The following is an 18010-nucleotide window of genomic DNA, read 5'->3' on the forward strand; positions in this document are numbered from 1 at the left end:
TGTGTCGAATCAGCGTTCCATGCACAGACATGTGGAAATGTCAGTTTGGGTAAGATATCTAAACATGGTTTTTTGGGTTGGTATGCTTTGTGAATGTGTGGGAGCTGTTTCTGTGCCTGTTGTTGAAGCATACATACATGTGTAATTAACATGGATCAAGATGCCTGTTGCAACAGTCCATGACCAGACAGTCACCCTTCTTGTCACTCATCTGTTGTTGATTGATGACTCTGGTGAGTACATCAATGTGTATAAACCATGATCCAGACACATTGCGAATGTCACCGGTTTACATTGTGTGTGACATCACTACCACAGGCTCTGTGTGGATTTGAAACCTCACTGTGTACAGCAGGATATGTTTGGCTCATCACATGTATGTTCTGGCCCAGTACAGTTTGGTTTACCTATTGACATGTTGTGAAGGTGTGGACCACTGTATGTCCCACATGTTCTGACAACTGTCCAATGAGTCTGTTCGTATGGATGCATTGCCCCCTGTGCCAGTATGTAATGTTACTGTCTGATCGCTACCTCAGTGCCGGTGGAGAACACAGCTTTGCAAGCCTTCTTGGTAACTTTATGTCAACTTTCTATTCCCATGATTGCAGGAATGTTGCACTGATGATGTAGCAACGTAGTGGTGTTGCTAATGTAAACACTTCCGTTACACCAGTTGATTGACGTGAATCGCAGCTAACTCTTGTGCCTTGCTGCATATCCTGGTCACGGTAGGGGTGGTTTACTGGGTTTGTTCCTCATTGCTGTCAGTAGAGTTTGGTCACACCTGCTTGTCATGTTTGGCATTGTAAGGCACAGTTTGTAGAGCAATGATTGGCTCTTGCTAGGCTTCCTTGTGTTAAAATGACCCCCTTACTCGTTGCATTAGCTAAGTACGGCTAAAGCTGGTGATGAGTATCTTACATTCATGACCCTCACTGATTCCCAGGGCTGACTACAGTTATTTGATTTGTGTGAGTAGCACTGCTACACATTCAATTCACTGTATTTTATGAGCCACATTCATACACAGTGAGTAAGTTTGTGAGCGCATGGTTCTAATTGCATTGAAGCAGCCTGGTGGGCGTTAGACACCCTTCATTTATGAGACAGACTCTGCAATCCTTTTATGTGCCCATGTTAAAACTTCAGATGTTGTTTAATTTCAAAACCTGTGCTGACAAAATGGATACAGTGGCTGTGGTTAAATTACACAGGTGTAACTGTTACAGTATACATCATGAGTATAATGTTATTCAGTCTTGAATTGTGAAGCTTGTTTACCTTTGTTTCAGATCTCCCTCCATGCTGTTCCCATCCTCCCCTTCCTTTGCCTGATCACCCCTTTAGAGTCTGTAATTCATGCTCAGACCAAGGGGCTATCTGGAGATGGACCCCTTTCAGCATTGCACAAATTTGAGGATCAAAGGTACCAACTGTCCCTGGCTGTCGTGTGGAGATAGTTTCTGCAGCATTACAGGTACCCTCATTGCATTACAGTTATTTCCTTCTGAGCAATGCCACAGGCCATGTACATTGTCTAATGCAGCATGGCCTCAGAACAAACTTGAACCATGTATGTGGTTAAAGTATTCCTAAGTGTACATTGTGCCACATTACTGTCACCGCAGATGTCTTTCCAGTGTGCAGGCCTCATCTATGGCATACTTTACAATGATTGTGGTTATGTGTAGTGGGGGAACATGCATGGTGTTTGTAATACGTCATGGTCCATTATGTGATTGACAAATATGCCTGTGTATGTATTGTTTTAGCTTAATACCCACAACGGTCATGCAACACATGCTGATGCTGTTTGTCCTCTGCCCCGCTTGTGCTGTTGGTGCCTGATCCTGTGACCGTCATACTTAGTGATTGGTTACCCATTTCCTAGCAGTGACCCATGAGTAACTAGACACTCCGTCCTTTCCAAACACATGTAACAAGCTGCTATGCCAATATCCTTGACATTGTGTCCCACTTTTCCATGGTGTCTCACACCTTCTGCCATCATTTTTTCAGACATTACAGATGCTGCATCCCCAGTGACACCGCAACACCCAGTGCCCAGATTCGGCGACACACACGCCTCCAAAATGCTCCACCATCCATCAGTCCATTCTTAAGGCAGATCGCAGATTGTCCGAGCCACAGTTGCACCACATCCATGACAAAGGCAGGCCTGTCAGCGCCTGCAACGTGCACAGTGGAAGGCCCTGTGGTCATTCAGTGACACAGGTTACACTACAGACTCATGCTCCTGCCACACTCCACACAGTGAACACCACACAATCATGCACCTGGTATCAGGCAATCCCTAAGAGCACACATGACAGTTCCGCAGGCTGTGTGTGCAACTCATACTGCCAACTCCACACTGCCACACATAACAGTGCATGTCCGTACAAGCAGGTCATGTGCGTCGTTCTGCACACATGCTACTTACACCAGCACAACATTGGACTCTGTTACCTCATCAACACAACAGCACAACACATAACCACAATTACTGTGACCTGGTTGTACGTAAGGCCAGCACACTACTTCTACATTGCCATCACAGATGGATACTAGACCACCCGCAAGGACGACAACAACTTTCCAGGAGTATGATTGTCAAAACCTTTGTGAGGTACACCCCCAGAGTGACATACAACTCCAAGGAGCAATTGTGGTGATGCTCAAATTTAGCAGCTCTGACTGGATTTTAGTTGATTAGAATCAGAAGATCCTCAAAATATGATATCATTTAGACTCCAGACATGGCAATCGAATCAGCCAGCGTGGTAAGGTAAATATTACCAAAGTCTGCGTGCTCTGAGCAGAGCCCTGCTGCATTCCCCACTTCTGTGTTTTGATTAGTAGGTGCGGTCCTGGTGTGTGCAGTCAGATAGTTAGGACAATATCCAGTACAGCACTGAGGAACACACACCTATGGTCTTCATGTGGTCCTGAAGATTCTGATGGTCTACGTGTCAAATGCTGTAGACATGTCGAATAGCACCAACGCCGCCTTGGAACCTCCATCGACCTCCCAGCGTATACAGTCTGCCATTTGTATGAGGGCCACCTGTGTACTATGGGTGGGATGGAAGCTGGATTGTAAGTCATGAAGGAGGCTACTATCTTCAAGAAAGTGAATCTGTTTCTTCCATTATAATTTCACATAAATCTCTGCCAGGACTGATAGATAGATCTTGGTGTATGATTGGAAGCTTAAACAGGATCTGTGTTACCTTTACTTAAGATGTGCAGGAGGAACGTGTGTTTCTACACATCCGGGTTTGCGACAAATCTGAGGAAAGGGTTCCACATGACATTTCAGTGTTGATAGTGAATCTTTGCAAGGATGTTGTGGTGGTTTGTGGGCAGGGGGTCAGTAGGGGAAGTGGATTAACATATGGTAATTGAGCTGAGAGGCTTCCACATAAATTGTGTAAAAATCTTAAACCACTGGGCTGCTACACAACTTTCCAGATTGCTCCTCAGACATTGGACTAGTACTTCGGCATGCAGGCCCACAGCTAAACATGAAAAAAAAGGATCAGTGTTAGAGCAACTCCTGCTTGGAGGACAAACACACCACCATTCTGCATTGGGACAACAATGTTTGCATCTAGTTCACCAAATCCACACCATCGCTAACTGATGATGCAAGTCCATCCACATGCTGGAACAGAACTTCACATAGATCCACTCCTAGTCAAGACAGACAGCAACCCAGGTCCACCACAACAGCCAGCTCAACTACGTCAACAACCTCTACACAGGAAGAAGACCCGGACTCCAGGAGGACATGTGCACACCCAGGGCGCATGCGCACACCTCATCATCAACATCCCCTGTCACAGCTGCATGACCGTCCACCTGAGATGCCTACTACAGTCACGAGTGACCATTGAACCTGCTTGCAGGCCAGGTTGGCCCCCTGCCACCTAACAGCTCCACCTGTTCCCTGCCCGCTGTGGAAAAGTAAATTTTGCCATGTTCTGTGTCCCTACGTGTCCCCCATCTTATGTTATATGTGCATGATTAATATGCATATGTATTCCCCATGTTTGATTAAAGACGCAATTACAGTTGTGTCCATCTCTAGTATGCCAGTTTCCAGTTCTCGTGAAAGCTACGAGTATTAGGCCTATGTAAAGTTACGTTGCCACGTTTCTCAGTGTGCACGTTATTTCATTGTAAAGTCCCCGTTTCTAGGCCTCAAAAGGGCCCGGACACCAGATTCAGCTCCTGTCTCCTGAGCCCTCGCTGAGGAGCGATATAGCCCCCACCTGTGTTCCTGACCCTTCACTTACTTCCTGCCTCACAGTGCCCGGCTCGGCCTGGCTCTGCCTCTGAGTCTGCCAAGAGTATGTTATGTTTCTAGTTATCAGTCCAGCCCTCCTTCTCTGCATTCCTAAACTACTGAATCGCATCAATAGTTTCCGTCATCGTCTAGCCCTTACGTCTCCATGTAAGAGAAATACTGTATTTATGGTCATTTAATATTCTTCAACACGCACTACATGTAGAATAATGCATGCTCCAGTCTTAGTGTCTGTTAGCCTTTACCCCGATAACTTTTGGATTCTATCAACATGTTCTCTAAACATCAGATACTAGATATTGTTTAGGCACATGTCGCCCTGACTCTCCAGACTTCAGTCTCTGCTCCTAGCACAGAGTTCATAGCCCCCAGCTTCTCCTAGTAACACGTTATTGTCAGTTTGCGCGCACCATTAGGTTAGAGGTCCCGGCTCCTTAGGTAGCCCCCTCCATGTTTCCGCCCCATTTATGACATATTCTGTTACGTTTACATCACATGTCTATGTATACGCCTCCTGTTACACCCACTTTCACCCTTATCTTTCGCGACTGCTATTGACCACACCCACTGCTCCGCCTATTGTATGTATTGCAATTGCAACTGTTTTAGTATATATGCTTGTGTATTGTTATTAAAGTTAGCACGCGCTCATCCCAGATCCAGCCCCGGCAGCTGCCGGGCTCTGCCATCCCATTCCTGTGCAGGTTGTCCTGTTCCTGTCCTTTATGCTGTATTAAACCTGCAAACTCCTACTACCTCGAATCTTGACTCTTATTTATTGAGCTATCTGTTATTGCTATGTCCAGTCAAACCTAGATCCGGTATTATTTATTTATATACCACATAATGGCGCCCGAATAGGGACTTGCCCTTTCCCCACGCGCCGGTGAAGCCTCGTATGCCCCCTGACCCTCTGCAGCCGTGACGGAACCATACCGGCCACGTGCAGATATTTCTGCTTCAAGTATCCCTCAGGCCCACGGAGGAGACGGAGGTTGCGGTCCAGCGTCCAGACGAGGCGGTGGAGGAACGCGGCGAGTCCCGACCAGAGCCCAAGCCGAGAGTCCAAGGTCCGAGGTATCCGGAGGCCCACCCGTAACAGAAGTCCGAAGTTCGTCCGTCCGGCGTCGAAGCAGTCCAGTCCAGTCCGAGGCCTTCCGTTCTTGCTGCCTGGTGAGTACCGTTGCTGGGGTAGTATCTAGACAGGGTCAATCTAATTGTCTCTGGTCCGTGGGGTTTGGTGGTACACAGATCCCAAAACGAAGTGTCCACTTCGGTGGATGCGGGTCCTGACGTGTCTCTTAATGAGACCGTTAAGTTTCGTACTGTTTCAGCAGTGCATCTAGTTTCTGTTCTAGTCAGTTCTGTTCTCGAGCAAATTCATGTATCCTGTTTTCCGTATTCCAGGTAGTATTCTGTTCGAACTGTTATTTTAAGTGTTCTTCATGTATTTTAATGTCGTGGTATGAAAGTGGTGTACTTATCGTGTTCATTGTGTATTGTATTGTGTCTAGATTACAGTTCAGTCATGCCTTTATTTTCGAAACTACGTCGGTTAGTAACTAGAAAAGGTCTGTTAGAAGAAGCAGTTCCTGTCCCGCCTAGGGACAGTCCAGGTCATTTTATGTATCAGAAGCATGGCATAAGTGCCATATTATATCTAGATTTATGGGTGGAGTACACCAAAGAGTTAGAAGAAAAGTATAGATGGCCCGTATCGGGTACATGGGATGCCGAGTGCATCATGCGAGTAGAAGAAGCATTATGGAAAAAGAAAGCCAGACAGTCACAGAAAGATGCCATCGAGTTATGGCGCAAAGAATCTCATAAAAGAACCGAAAAAGAAATCAGAAAGTCAGAATTAAGTAGAGAATCCTTAGAACGAGCCCAAGAAAGGGAATTAATCGAGATAGGTGAACGAGTTAAAACCGAACAGTCAGACAGACAGAGGAATGCCCTCATTAAGGGTATGTATCCTCTTCTTGCCGAGGGCTTGCCAAAAGCGACCCCGGAGGCATCCAGTAATTTTCCGCCACCATTAGTTCCGACCAAGCTACGTCACAAACCGACCGCAGCTGATATTTTCATCTCGTCCTACTTGGACGACACAGTCCCAGAATATGCAAATCCTGTTCCGTCAGTCCCTGTAAATCATGCAATTCCTGCTCCTCCAGACACCGGAGTACCTGCCACGGTACCCCCGGTCCAGCCTACATTACAATTTCCCGCCGCGCCAGTACGAAGAGTATCAGTCGACGATTCCAGTTTAGGGGCCGCAGGAGGAGGTCCTCCTGGTACCCCGCCACCACACCAACGAGTAACGTTAGTCGAGTTACATGAAAGTGCGTTACAGCGTACGCCCAAATATAAGTCCGTTGCAGATATCCGACGAGCTCTTACTGAATGCCGCTATGATCCAGTTGCAGGTGATGATAGCACAGTTATATATTCCATCCGTGTAAGACGGGTGACCGGGTATTTGGACACCCTACCGAATATGAAAGAAGATCTAGACAGAATATATCGTTTCATCCGTACAGGGGATGATCCAGAAAGTATTGGTGAAGCCATGTCTCAAAGGAAAGCTGAGATCCAACTCATGCTATTAAAGTTTCTGATTAATTGTTTAATAAGGGAACAAGATTATCCGACCAAAGATCCGGCCGAAATGAGAATCCTGACAAGGTGGAGTGATAATATAGCCGAGGGTAAGCACAGAACTATCAGTAGTATAGAGAGTATGTACAAGAGAATTCGTAAGGAAATAATAAAGTTACACGAACAACGTAAAGCAGCACAAGTAAGCGAGAAAGAGAATGACTCTTCTACTGAAGAGGTAGACGACGAGAATCCCGCCAGAATAGGGTATGTAGGAAAATCTAGATTTCCAGACCGCCATTTACGCCTAGAACACAAGTCAGTTTTTCATTACCCAGCACCAGAACAAGGTTCTCTAGAACAAGTATTTCAAGCTACCGATCAAATTCTGAAATCACGAATCGGTTATAGTGAATTAAGTACTATGCATGAACAAGAACTAGCCCGATCAGCAGTCCGATGGATTACTGATTCTACCACTTTTCCAGACGAAATAGTGGCACAAATGTTTCTGAAACTGCCCCCAGCCGAGCAGCGACTGGTGGGTATGTATATGATCCAGCACCTCATTACTCTGTATGAGGGTCAACATTCTGATCCAGGTCCGTTACACGATGTCCTGAACGAGTTACTCCAGTATAGATGGAAAGGTTTAGGTACCGATTTAATTAGTGTCATTCTAGAACAGCGCCACAAATATAGAACGTTCCTGAAACCGCATTTTGTTCATGTCTCACCTCCAGAAAGTAAACCCTTTTACATAGACAGACAGAATCCGTTACGAGAAGTACACCCAGTCAGGACAGCAGATGGTGAAATGCAAAGAGTATTTGTTTACACGCCAATTACAAAGATGGAACTCTTAGAAATGAAGAAATTAATTCCCTGTCATGACAAAGATCCAGCAGGGTTCCACCGAGAATTAAAAGACATGCTCCGTATGGGAGAATACACGTATCCAGATATTATTAAAATGCTAAAGGTCCTGTTGCCCGCAGGGGTATACGAGAAACTCAAGGAAAAGGAATGGGAGGTGGGAGAGAAAAAGATCGATTGGGCAGTTCTAGAAGCTGAAGATAAGATACGAGTACCAGGTACCGGTCTTGGAGAGAAATGTAAAGAATTACCAGAACTGTTAATACAAGTTTTGCCCAGATTAATAGCCACTAAAAAGGAAGACTGGGATGCAATCTCAGCCTGTAAACAGAAACAAGACGAAGACACTAGTGATTTTTATTCTAGATTTGAGAAATGCTTTATTATAAACAGTGGCTTGAAGACGAGTAGCGAGTCGTACCCTCATCTTTTTGTTACTAAACTAGTCGAAAATTCAAGTCCACAAGTCAAGAATCGAGTTTTGAAAGTCGAAAGTACATGGCAAGCTAGTACCCCGTCCCAGATGTTACAGATGCTCCAGTACCACCAGAATAGAATCAGAGAAGAGCAAGAACACGAGAGAAAACGTATAAAAGACACGAAAATGAAAGTACTAGTTGCACAATCTGTTCCTCAAGACAGTCAGAAGAGGGGTCCGAATCAAGCCAGTCATCCTGCAGCTCCCGTTAAAGGGACATGCAATTATTGTAAACAGCCAGGTCATTTCATAAACGAGTGTGCAGTTCTGAAACACAATATAGCCACTGGTAAAACTAAAGAAAGACCACGTCCGCCGAGACAAGAACAAGTTTCACAGACTTCTCAGCCACAGAATGCACAACAGACAGTTCCAGCACTGCAGCCTATTGCTGCAACACAGCATGTTACACAGCAGATGTACCAATATGCACAGACAGAGTATCCAGAGTATCAACAGTACTCATGAAACAGCCTAGAGAGGGAGGTAGGCTTGCCTCTCATCGAGATTCCTGTAGATCAAGAAGGTCCCTATGTTCATAGTCAAGTACTAGGGAAAGACAGAAAGTTTCTGATTGATACAGGGGCAAGTAGGACGACCATCAGTCACGCCGAAGTTCCAGGGGCTCCGCTCTCAGGCTCTAGAAATGTTTCCCTTGGATTTTCAGGAAAGCCTATTGTAAACGAGATATCTAAGCCAGTTACTCTAGAAGTAGGTCCATTGTCCCGCACTACTGATCTGTTACTTACTAAGTCATGTCCAGAAAATCTGTTAGGTATTAAAACACTGAAAGAATTAGGTGCAGTCATTTGCTGTTCCCCAGAGGGAATACGATTGTTTTTACGTGACTTCAAGGGTCACTATGTATTACGAGATTTTGATCCGAGATTGTCTAATGTCCCGCAGCATCTATGGGCACAAGGTCCAACTGATGTAGGTCTTATGCAAATCACACCCCATCGTGTGACTCTCAAACCAGGTGTAGTCCTACCACGAATCAGACAGTACAGATTACCACCTGAGGCTGTAACAGCCTTATCCAAAATTATTGACGAGCTCATGGCTCAAGGAGTAGTTGTAGAAACTGACTCCAATGTATGTAATTCTCCGATCATTCCAGTCATGAAACGTACTGATCCAAATGCACCCCCAGTATATCGATTAGTGATTGACCTTCGAGAACTCAATAAATGTATTATTCCCCAGTACCCAGTTGTTCCAGATATTTCTTCCCTATTGACAGCCATTGATTCCGAAGCCTCATTTTTCACAGTCATAGACCTCAAGAACGTGTTTTTCAGTGTCCCCATTCATCCAGACAGCCAGTTTCTTTTCGGATTTTGTTTAAATGGAAGAAGCTATATGTTCACACGAGCTCCTCAAGGTTTCACAGAAAGTCCTAGTATTTACAGTCAAGCACTTAAGAGACAACTAGACGACATTCACATGCCAACTGACACTGCCCTGCTCCAGTATGTCGATGATCTACTGATCACAGCCCGTTCTGAACGTGCTTGCGAGCGAGCATCACTTACAGTCTTGTATTTCCTTGCCGAGATGGGGCACAAGGTGTCCCCTTCGAAGCTTCAATTCTGTGTCCAGCAAGTGATCTACTTAGGCCACTTACTGTCCAAGTGGGGTAGGCAGTTGACACCAGACCGTATCCAGTTAATAGCAAGTCTTCCTCAGCCCAAGACCCAGAAGGAGGTACGTGCTTTTATCGGCCTTACTTCTTACTGCAGACAATGGATTCCTCAGTATGCATTTCTAGCTAAACCACTGATACAGTTAACGACACAGGAGGCAGCCGTATCGACTGTCCTCCCTTGGACATCTGAACATACACTTAGTTTCAATGAGTTAAAGAAAGCTCTATGCCAAGCTCCAGTTCTAGCTACACCGAACTACAGTAAGCCTTTTACACTTTTTGTCACAGAACGTGAGGGTACAGCATTATCTGTTCTCACACAAGATCAAGCAGGACAGTACAAGCCCTGTGCTTATTTTTCGAGCACATTAGATCCTGTAGCCCAGGCTCTGCCTGCGTGCCTCAAGTCAGTTGCAGCCACAGCACTAGCTATCAGACAAAGTGATTCCATAGTATTAGGACATTCCTTGACAGTACAAGTTCCACACTCTGTGGAAGTTCTTTTAAACCGAACACAGACTCAGCACTTGACAATTGCACGTTTAACAGGTTATGAACTGACACTGTTCCAGCCACACATAGAAATCAGACGCTGCAACGTTCTAAATCCTGCTACACTATTACCGTCAGTTATTTCAACTCCTGCCACACACGACTGTGTGGAAGTAGTTAATATTATGACAAAGCCAAGACAAGATCTGACAGATATTCCATTACCAGATCCCGACCTGACACTTTATGTGGATGGTTCATGTATGAGAACAAGTACAGGAGAACTAGTAGCCGCGTATGCAGTGACTACTGACACTGAAGTTATAGAAACACACCGTATTGACACCCTGTCTGCCCAAGCAGCAGAGCTAGTTGCTCTGACACAAGCCTGCATACACGCCAAGAACCTGAAAGTTAATGTTTATACAGATTCACGCTACGCATTCGGAGTTGTACACGACTTCGGAGTGCTCTGGCAGGAGAGAGGTTTCATGACTTCTCATGGAACCAAGATTCAGCATGGTCTCCTTATTCAAGCTCTGTTAGATGCCATACATTTACCGACATCTATTGCTATCATGAAATGCAAAGCACATACGAAAGTTACTGACATTATTTCTCAAGGTAATGATCTAGCAGATCGCACAGCCAAGCTTACAGCACAGACTCCAGACATTTCAGTTAACAAGACACAGACACATACTCCAGATCCGACTACCTGTATGACAGTTAAGGACCCTACTCAAGATGTCATAGATATCCAGTTACATGCTACTCCCGATGAAATCAAGAAATGGTCCGAACAAGGAGGGGTCCAGACAGATCAGGGATGGGTGACGAAGGGTAGAGCCACATGGTTTCTCCCCGACTCAATGGTTCAAGTCATTATCAATACCGCACATAGTCCAGCACATTTAGGAGAAAAAGCTATGTTAGACAGTATCCAGAACATTTGGTTCAACAAGCATTTACGAGCTGCAGCCAAGCAGAAAGTCCATACCTGTATGATATGTTGCCAGTTTAATCCAGGTAAAAGTGTCCCGGTGGAACAAGGTGGATTCCAACCCCCTGACCACCCTTTTGAAGTCCTCCAGATGGATTATATTCAGATGGAGCGATGTCGAGGTTTCAAGTATGTCCTTGTGGTTGTATGCGCTTTGTCCAGATGGACAGAAGCATATCCAGTCCCAGATTACACAGCCGCGACCACTGCCAAGCAGTTGGTTCGTGAGTTCTTCCCCCGTTATGGACTCCCTAGGGTCGTATATTCTGATAACGGCCAGCCATTTTCATCTGAATTGATGAAACACGTTTCCCTGTTGTTAGGGTACCAGTGGAAGTTCCATTGTGTACGCCATCCTGAAGCAGCCGGTCTCGTAGAGAGACATAATCAGACCCTGAAAATCCGCATTGCTAAAATATGTAAAGAGAAAGGTGTGGACTGGCTAGTAGCTCTGCCAGTCGCTCTGTTTTATATGCGCATGGTCGCACATTCCAGATCAGGTCTGTCCCCGTACGAGGTCATATTCGGCCGCCCCCCTAACATGTGGGGTACACCTAGACCTCGAAGTATTACCGATGTTTCAAGTAATATGCTGACAGATTACCTAGCTTCCTTGATGTCTGCCCTACACTCTTGTCGTTCCCAGGTTGCCGCCGCATTTCCAGACAATACCGAGGTGGCACCGCATGAGATCGTTCCCGGAAATCTGGTTCTTGTGAGGAACTTTGATCGTTCAAGTCCGCTGGAGCCCCGCTGGAAGGAGCCAAAACAGGTCCTCCTGGCCACCCGTACTGCCGTCAAGCTGGAAGGCAGGAAGGGCTGGGTCCACCTGTCACACGTGAAAAAGTTTTATGGACTAAAGACTGTTTCCAAGAACATTTCCGAGGATTTTAAGGATTGCCAAAGTACTATTCTTAAGGACTGTCCCGCAAAAGACTATGATACAAAACCCTCCCTGTTAGAGAAAACTCCGCAACAGGAGTATAAGCTAAAATTAAGGTCTAGTAAAATAAGTCAGCCAGTTTGATTGTCTAAGTCCTCCCCTAGGTGAAACGGTTAGACCGGTTTCTGACATGTATAAAATAGACCCCCATAGTGAGAGAGTTAGTCAAAACTCAATCCGATGTATCGTTTTTCTAAGTTTCATATTGTTTTTCAGCCTCATGATTACCTGCACAGGTTATGCATTTTATTTGTGTTTTCCAGTTTCTCATGTAAATAAGTCTTCTATTGTTACAGTAGAGCACACGTTTAGTGATCTGCCTCCTCATGAACTATCTTATCGTCTTGCTATGCGTAATAATTCCTTTATCCGCATGTTACATTATTCACACCAGACCAGCAATGCCACTAATTGTTGGGTGTGTGGTCGACTCCCCCCTTTCCAGACACCGAAGGGAGTCCTGCCACTCTTTCCTTATCCATTTTCACATAATGGTTCGTGTGGAGCATGGTCCACGTTAACGTCATCCTCAACAGATATGTCTTTTCTTAACAGTACATGTTTTCCAGACAAGCAAGGTCTTCCCCACAGAACAGGGCTAGATCTAGAAAATGAAGTTTATAATTTAGGTAATTATTCTTCGAATTTTATGGTCCTGAATGTTCAGTCTGATACTACTCCAGACTTCCCTGCTATGTCAGTATTACCAGTCAAAGGCGAATTATGTGTCCAAAAGAATGGTTCCGTACATGTAGGACATAGTGATTGTACTACTATTGTCAAGTATAGTGACAGTGGGAAATCTATTTTCAAAGCTTCACGTCATTCTTATTTTGTTTGTGGTCAGACCGCATATGTTCGTCTGCCCCTCGATTGGGAGGGAACCTGTTACATTGCCTTCCTACTGCCACCAGTTTTTCTAGCCCCACCTGACTATCATAGGAATTCCCACCTAGTACATACTAGACACAAGAGAGACCTCCCGATTGTCGATTATACTGAAACTGCTATAGAACAATACATAGATATCAATAAAGGTGTCTTCCCTTATTTAGGTACTGTTGTGAATAGTAAACTGATACGTAGACTAACCAGAACCCTTGAAGCAGTAGTGATTGAGACTACTTCTGCTCTAAGTAACTTAACCGAAGAGCAATCCTTTATGAGAATTGTCGTGCTCCAGAATCGTCTCGTCCTTGACGTCATACTGGCCGATAGGGGCGGGGCTTGTAGAGTCATCGGATCTAGTTGCTGCATTTTCATTCCTAATAACGCGCCGTCTGTTTATTCAGCTATAACCAGACTCCATAAAATTGCCCATATGTTACACCAAGATCCAGGCACCTGGACATGGTCCGGTTGGTTCTGGAATATAATTTCCGCCTGGGGATGGAAAGTATTGTCTTTTCTAGGTATTGCAGTAGCGATCATATTCAGTTGCTGCCTCTGTATACAATGTGGCCCTGCGATTTGTGGCATTTGTGCTACCTCTTGTATTCCTAGTCCCAGGTCCCGTTCTAAATCCTGTTCCAAGAAAATTCGAGACGAGCAAATGATACTGTATGAAATGATAGATGGTATCATGAATATTGATGTTTCCTGATGGAAACGTAGTGACAAGGAGGGAATGTGGAAAAGTAAATTTTGCCATGTTCTGTGTCCCTACGTGTCCCCCATCTTATGTTATATGTGCATGATTAATATGCATATGTATTCCCCATGTTTGATTAAAGACGCAATTACAGTTGTGTCCATCTCTAGTATGCCAGTTTCCAGTTCTCGTGAAAGCTACGAGTATTAGGCCTATGTAAAGTTACGTTGCCACGTTTCTCAGTGTGCACGTTATTTCATTGTAAAGTCCCCGTTTCTAGGCCTCAAAAGGGCCCGGACACCAGATTCAGCTCCTGTCTCCTGAGCCCTCGCTGAGGAGCGATATAGCCCCCACCTGTGTTCCTGACCCTTCACTTACTTCCTGCCTCACAGTGCCCGGCTCGGCCTGGCTCTGCCTCTGAGTCTGCCAAGAGTATGTTATGTTTCTAGTTATCAGTCCAGCCCTCCTTCTCTGCATTCCTAAACTACTGAATCGCATCAATAGTTTCCGTCATCGTCTAGCCCTTACGTCTCCATGTAAGAGAAATACTGTATTTATGGTCATTTAATATTCTTCAACACGCACTACATGTAGAATAATGCATGCTCCAGTCTTAGTGTCTGTTAGCCTTTACCCCGATAACTTTTGGATTCTATCAACATGTTCTCTAAACATCAGATACTAGATATTGTTTAGGCACATGTCGCCCTGACTCTCCAGACTTCAGTCTCTGCTCCTAGCACAGAGTTCATAGCCCCCAGCTTCTCCTAGTAACACGTTATTGTCAGTTTGCGCGCACCATTAGGTTAGAGGTCCCGGCTCCTTAGGTAGCCCCCTCCATGTTTCCGCCCCATTTATGACATATTCTGTTACGTTTACATCACATGTCTATGTATACGCCTCCTGTTACACCCACTTTCACCCTTATCTTTCGCGACTGCTATTGACCACACCCACTGCTCCGCCTATTGTATGTATTGCAATTGCAACTGTTTTAGTATATATGCTTGTGTATTGTTATTAAAGTTAGCACGCGCTCATCCCAGATCCAGCCCCGGCAGCTGCCGGGCTCTGCCATCCCATTCCTGTGCAGGTTGTCCTGTTCCTGTCCTTTATGCTGTATTAAACCTGCAAACTCCTACTACCTCGAATCTTGACTCTTATTTATTGAGCTATCTGTTATTGCTATGTCCAGTCAAACCTAGATCCGGTATTATTTATTTATATACCACACCGCTACTGCGTGAAGCGTGACTTTGCACCTGCTGTGCCCATCGTTCCACTGTGCAGTTGCGGTTGCCTACTGCACTTACCCCGGTGATTTGTGACTTGTATTATCTTTCTCATCCGTGTACGCTGTGCTCTACACGGATGAGAAAGTGCTTTTGCACACCCCTTCCCAACGCTGCCCCGGACTCAACGCCCCCTACCCACCACGCTCCAGCCTCCCAGATGCATCTCCCTCCCCGCTTTCAAAGGGTGGAGTGTGTGCAGGCACACAGCAGACGTGCACAGTGTGTGCGTCACTGGCTCACCAAAGGTGCACCAAAGGCAAGCCCATCTGAGCCCGTCTGAGCCTAGACCACGCCCAGCGCAGGAACCCCTGCACCCCAAAGCTACCACAACAACAGCCTGCTCTACGACTCCAGCACCCTTCATGCACGCAACCCCGGACGTAATGACTCCTGCTACCGGGCTACCACAAAGCACAACCAAGGGGCCTTCACCTGCTGGAACTGCAGCCTCAACTGCATCCATCCGGCAAAACCATCAAACAGATAATCCACCACCTCCAATGCATCCTCCTCAACACCCACTCCACTTGCACGGACGCCATTGAACTCTGGGACCTCCTAGACTCAACCACCCCCGAAGTCGCATTCCTGACAGAGACCTGGCTGAACGTCACCTCGGCACCAGACATCGCCATTGCCATCCAAGAGGGCTAGCAAAACTCACGCAGAGACTGCACCAACAGAGTAGGAGGGGGAATGGCCATCATCCACAAGGACTCACTCAGAGTCACTAACAACACCAACGACACCCTCAACATCGCCAAGCATATGCACTTCCAGATCCACACCGACCCCAACACTACCCTCAGAGTGATTCCTGTCTACAGACCAGCCGGACCCCCACCACAGTTCAGTGACACCATCGCCAACCTCATCATCCCCCACGTCCTGGCATCCACGGACTACATCCTCCTCGTGGACCAGAACTTCCACCTCAAAAACAACAACGACGCAAACTCCACCGCCCTGATCGACAACCTCGCCAACCTCAGACTCAAACAGCTTGTGACGACACCCACACACGCCACTGGACACACACTGGACACCATGTTGTCCGCAAGTCACCACGTCTCTGTCAGCCACACTACCAAACATTACTGGACTGACCACAGATGCCTCCAATTCACCTTCAGGAAGCACAACAAACACCACCGCACCCAACAGTTGCCACGCCGCAGCTGGGGCAAGGTCACCAAGGACCAATTGACCACCACCCTCGCCCTGGGACCACCCACCGCCCCCACACACCCCACCACCACCACCATCAACATCAAACAGTAAATCAACAACTGCGCAGACACCCTTGCCCCACTCAAGACTTCCGCAACCAATCACACCAACAAGAAAGCCAATTGGTTCACCAAAGACCTCCGGGCCTCCAAACGCACTTGTTGGAAACTAGAGAAGAACTGGCTCTGCAACTGAACACCAGACTGCGGATATATGATGTTACCACGCATACTTTTACCACGCATACTTTTACCACGCATTTTTTAGCACGCAAATACTATTACAACGCATACTATTACTACGAGTACCATTACAACGCAATATTGTATAATAAATAGAAATGTACTATTACAACGAATACGATTAATACGCATACAATTATAACGCAAATGGAATATAATTATAAAAAAAAATTTTGTACAATAAACACTGGAACGGGATACAGGGAAAATAGGGGTTTTGGGTGGGGAAGTGTTTTAAAAATTGTTAAAAAAAACTACAACGGATTAATCAAAATATTTGTTATTTTAACAAAATTAATACTCGAGTATTAAAATTAATACTCGAGTATTTAATAATTTATTTCAATTTTTAAAAAAAATTAAAGAAGTATAAATAATCAATAATCAAAAATAAATTTTTTTAATTTACAATTACATTTACAATTTTAATTTTTAATTATATTTTGTAAAAAAAATTATGGAACGGGATACAGGGAAAATAGGGGTTTTGGGTGGGTAAGTGTTTTAAAAAATGATAAAAAAACTACAACGTATTAATCAAAAAATTGGTTATTTCACGAAGAGTAATACTCGAGTATTAAAATTAATACTCGAGTATTTACATTTTTTATATCCCATTATTAAAATAAATTACATTTTAAAAAAACTACAACGTATTAATGAAATTATTGATTATTTTACCAAAATTTATAGTCGAGTGTAAAAATTAATACTCGAGTATTTAAAAACTTAATACATTGTAATACTTATTTCAACAAAAGCACATATTTTATTACCAAAACAACGCATGCAGAAGTAAATTAAATAAATTGCTTATTTAAATATTTCGATTTATGAAAAAGAATTATAATAAAGTCAACATATTTCATTATTTACGTTTTGAAAAGCAATCGCCATTTTAAGTAAGTAAATCAAAGATTAGTCCTACAACAATTTCAATGACAATAAATTCATAACACTACTCACAAAATGGATGCCAAAACGGCACGAATAACCCGATTTACGTTTCTTTGAATAAAATTAAAAACTATATGTTTACACAGTAAAAGATTACTTTTAAATTTTACATTACAGCGCTGTGTCTATGTAAAAAAACAGAAACATTAACCCTAAACATATAAATACGAGACAGACACCATTTTATGACCAGTTGATCCGCAACTAAAAGAGTGAGCAGACGCCAAAACTGACTCTCTGACCTTATCACCTCTTCAAAAGAGAAAACAAATCTCTGGAGTATAATTTTGCGATTTATAAGTAAGTAATTAAAATAAATAACGACATTTTCATATAATTAAA

The sequence above is a fragment of the Lissotriton helveticus genome, chromosome 3_1 (assembly GCF_964261635.1).
Source record: "Lissotriton helveticus chromosome 3_1, aLisHel1.1, whole genome shotgun sequence".
Classification (NCBI taxonomy): Eukaryota; Metazoa; Chordata; class Amphibia; order Caudata; family Salamandridae; genus Lissotriton; species Lissotriton helveticus.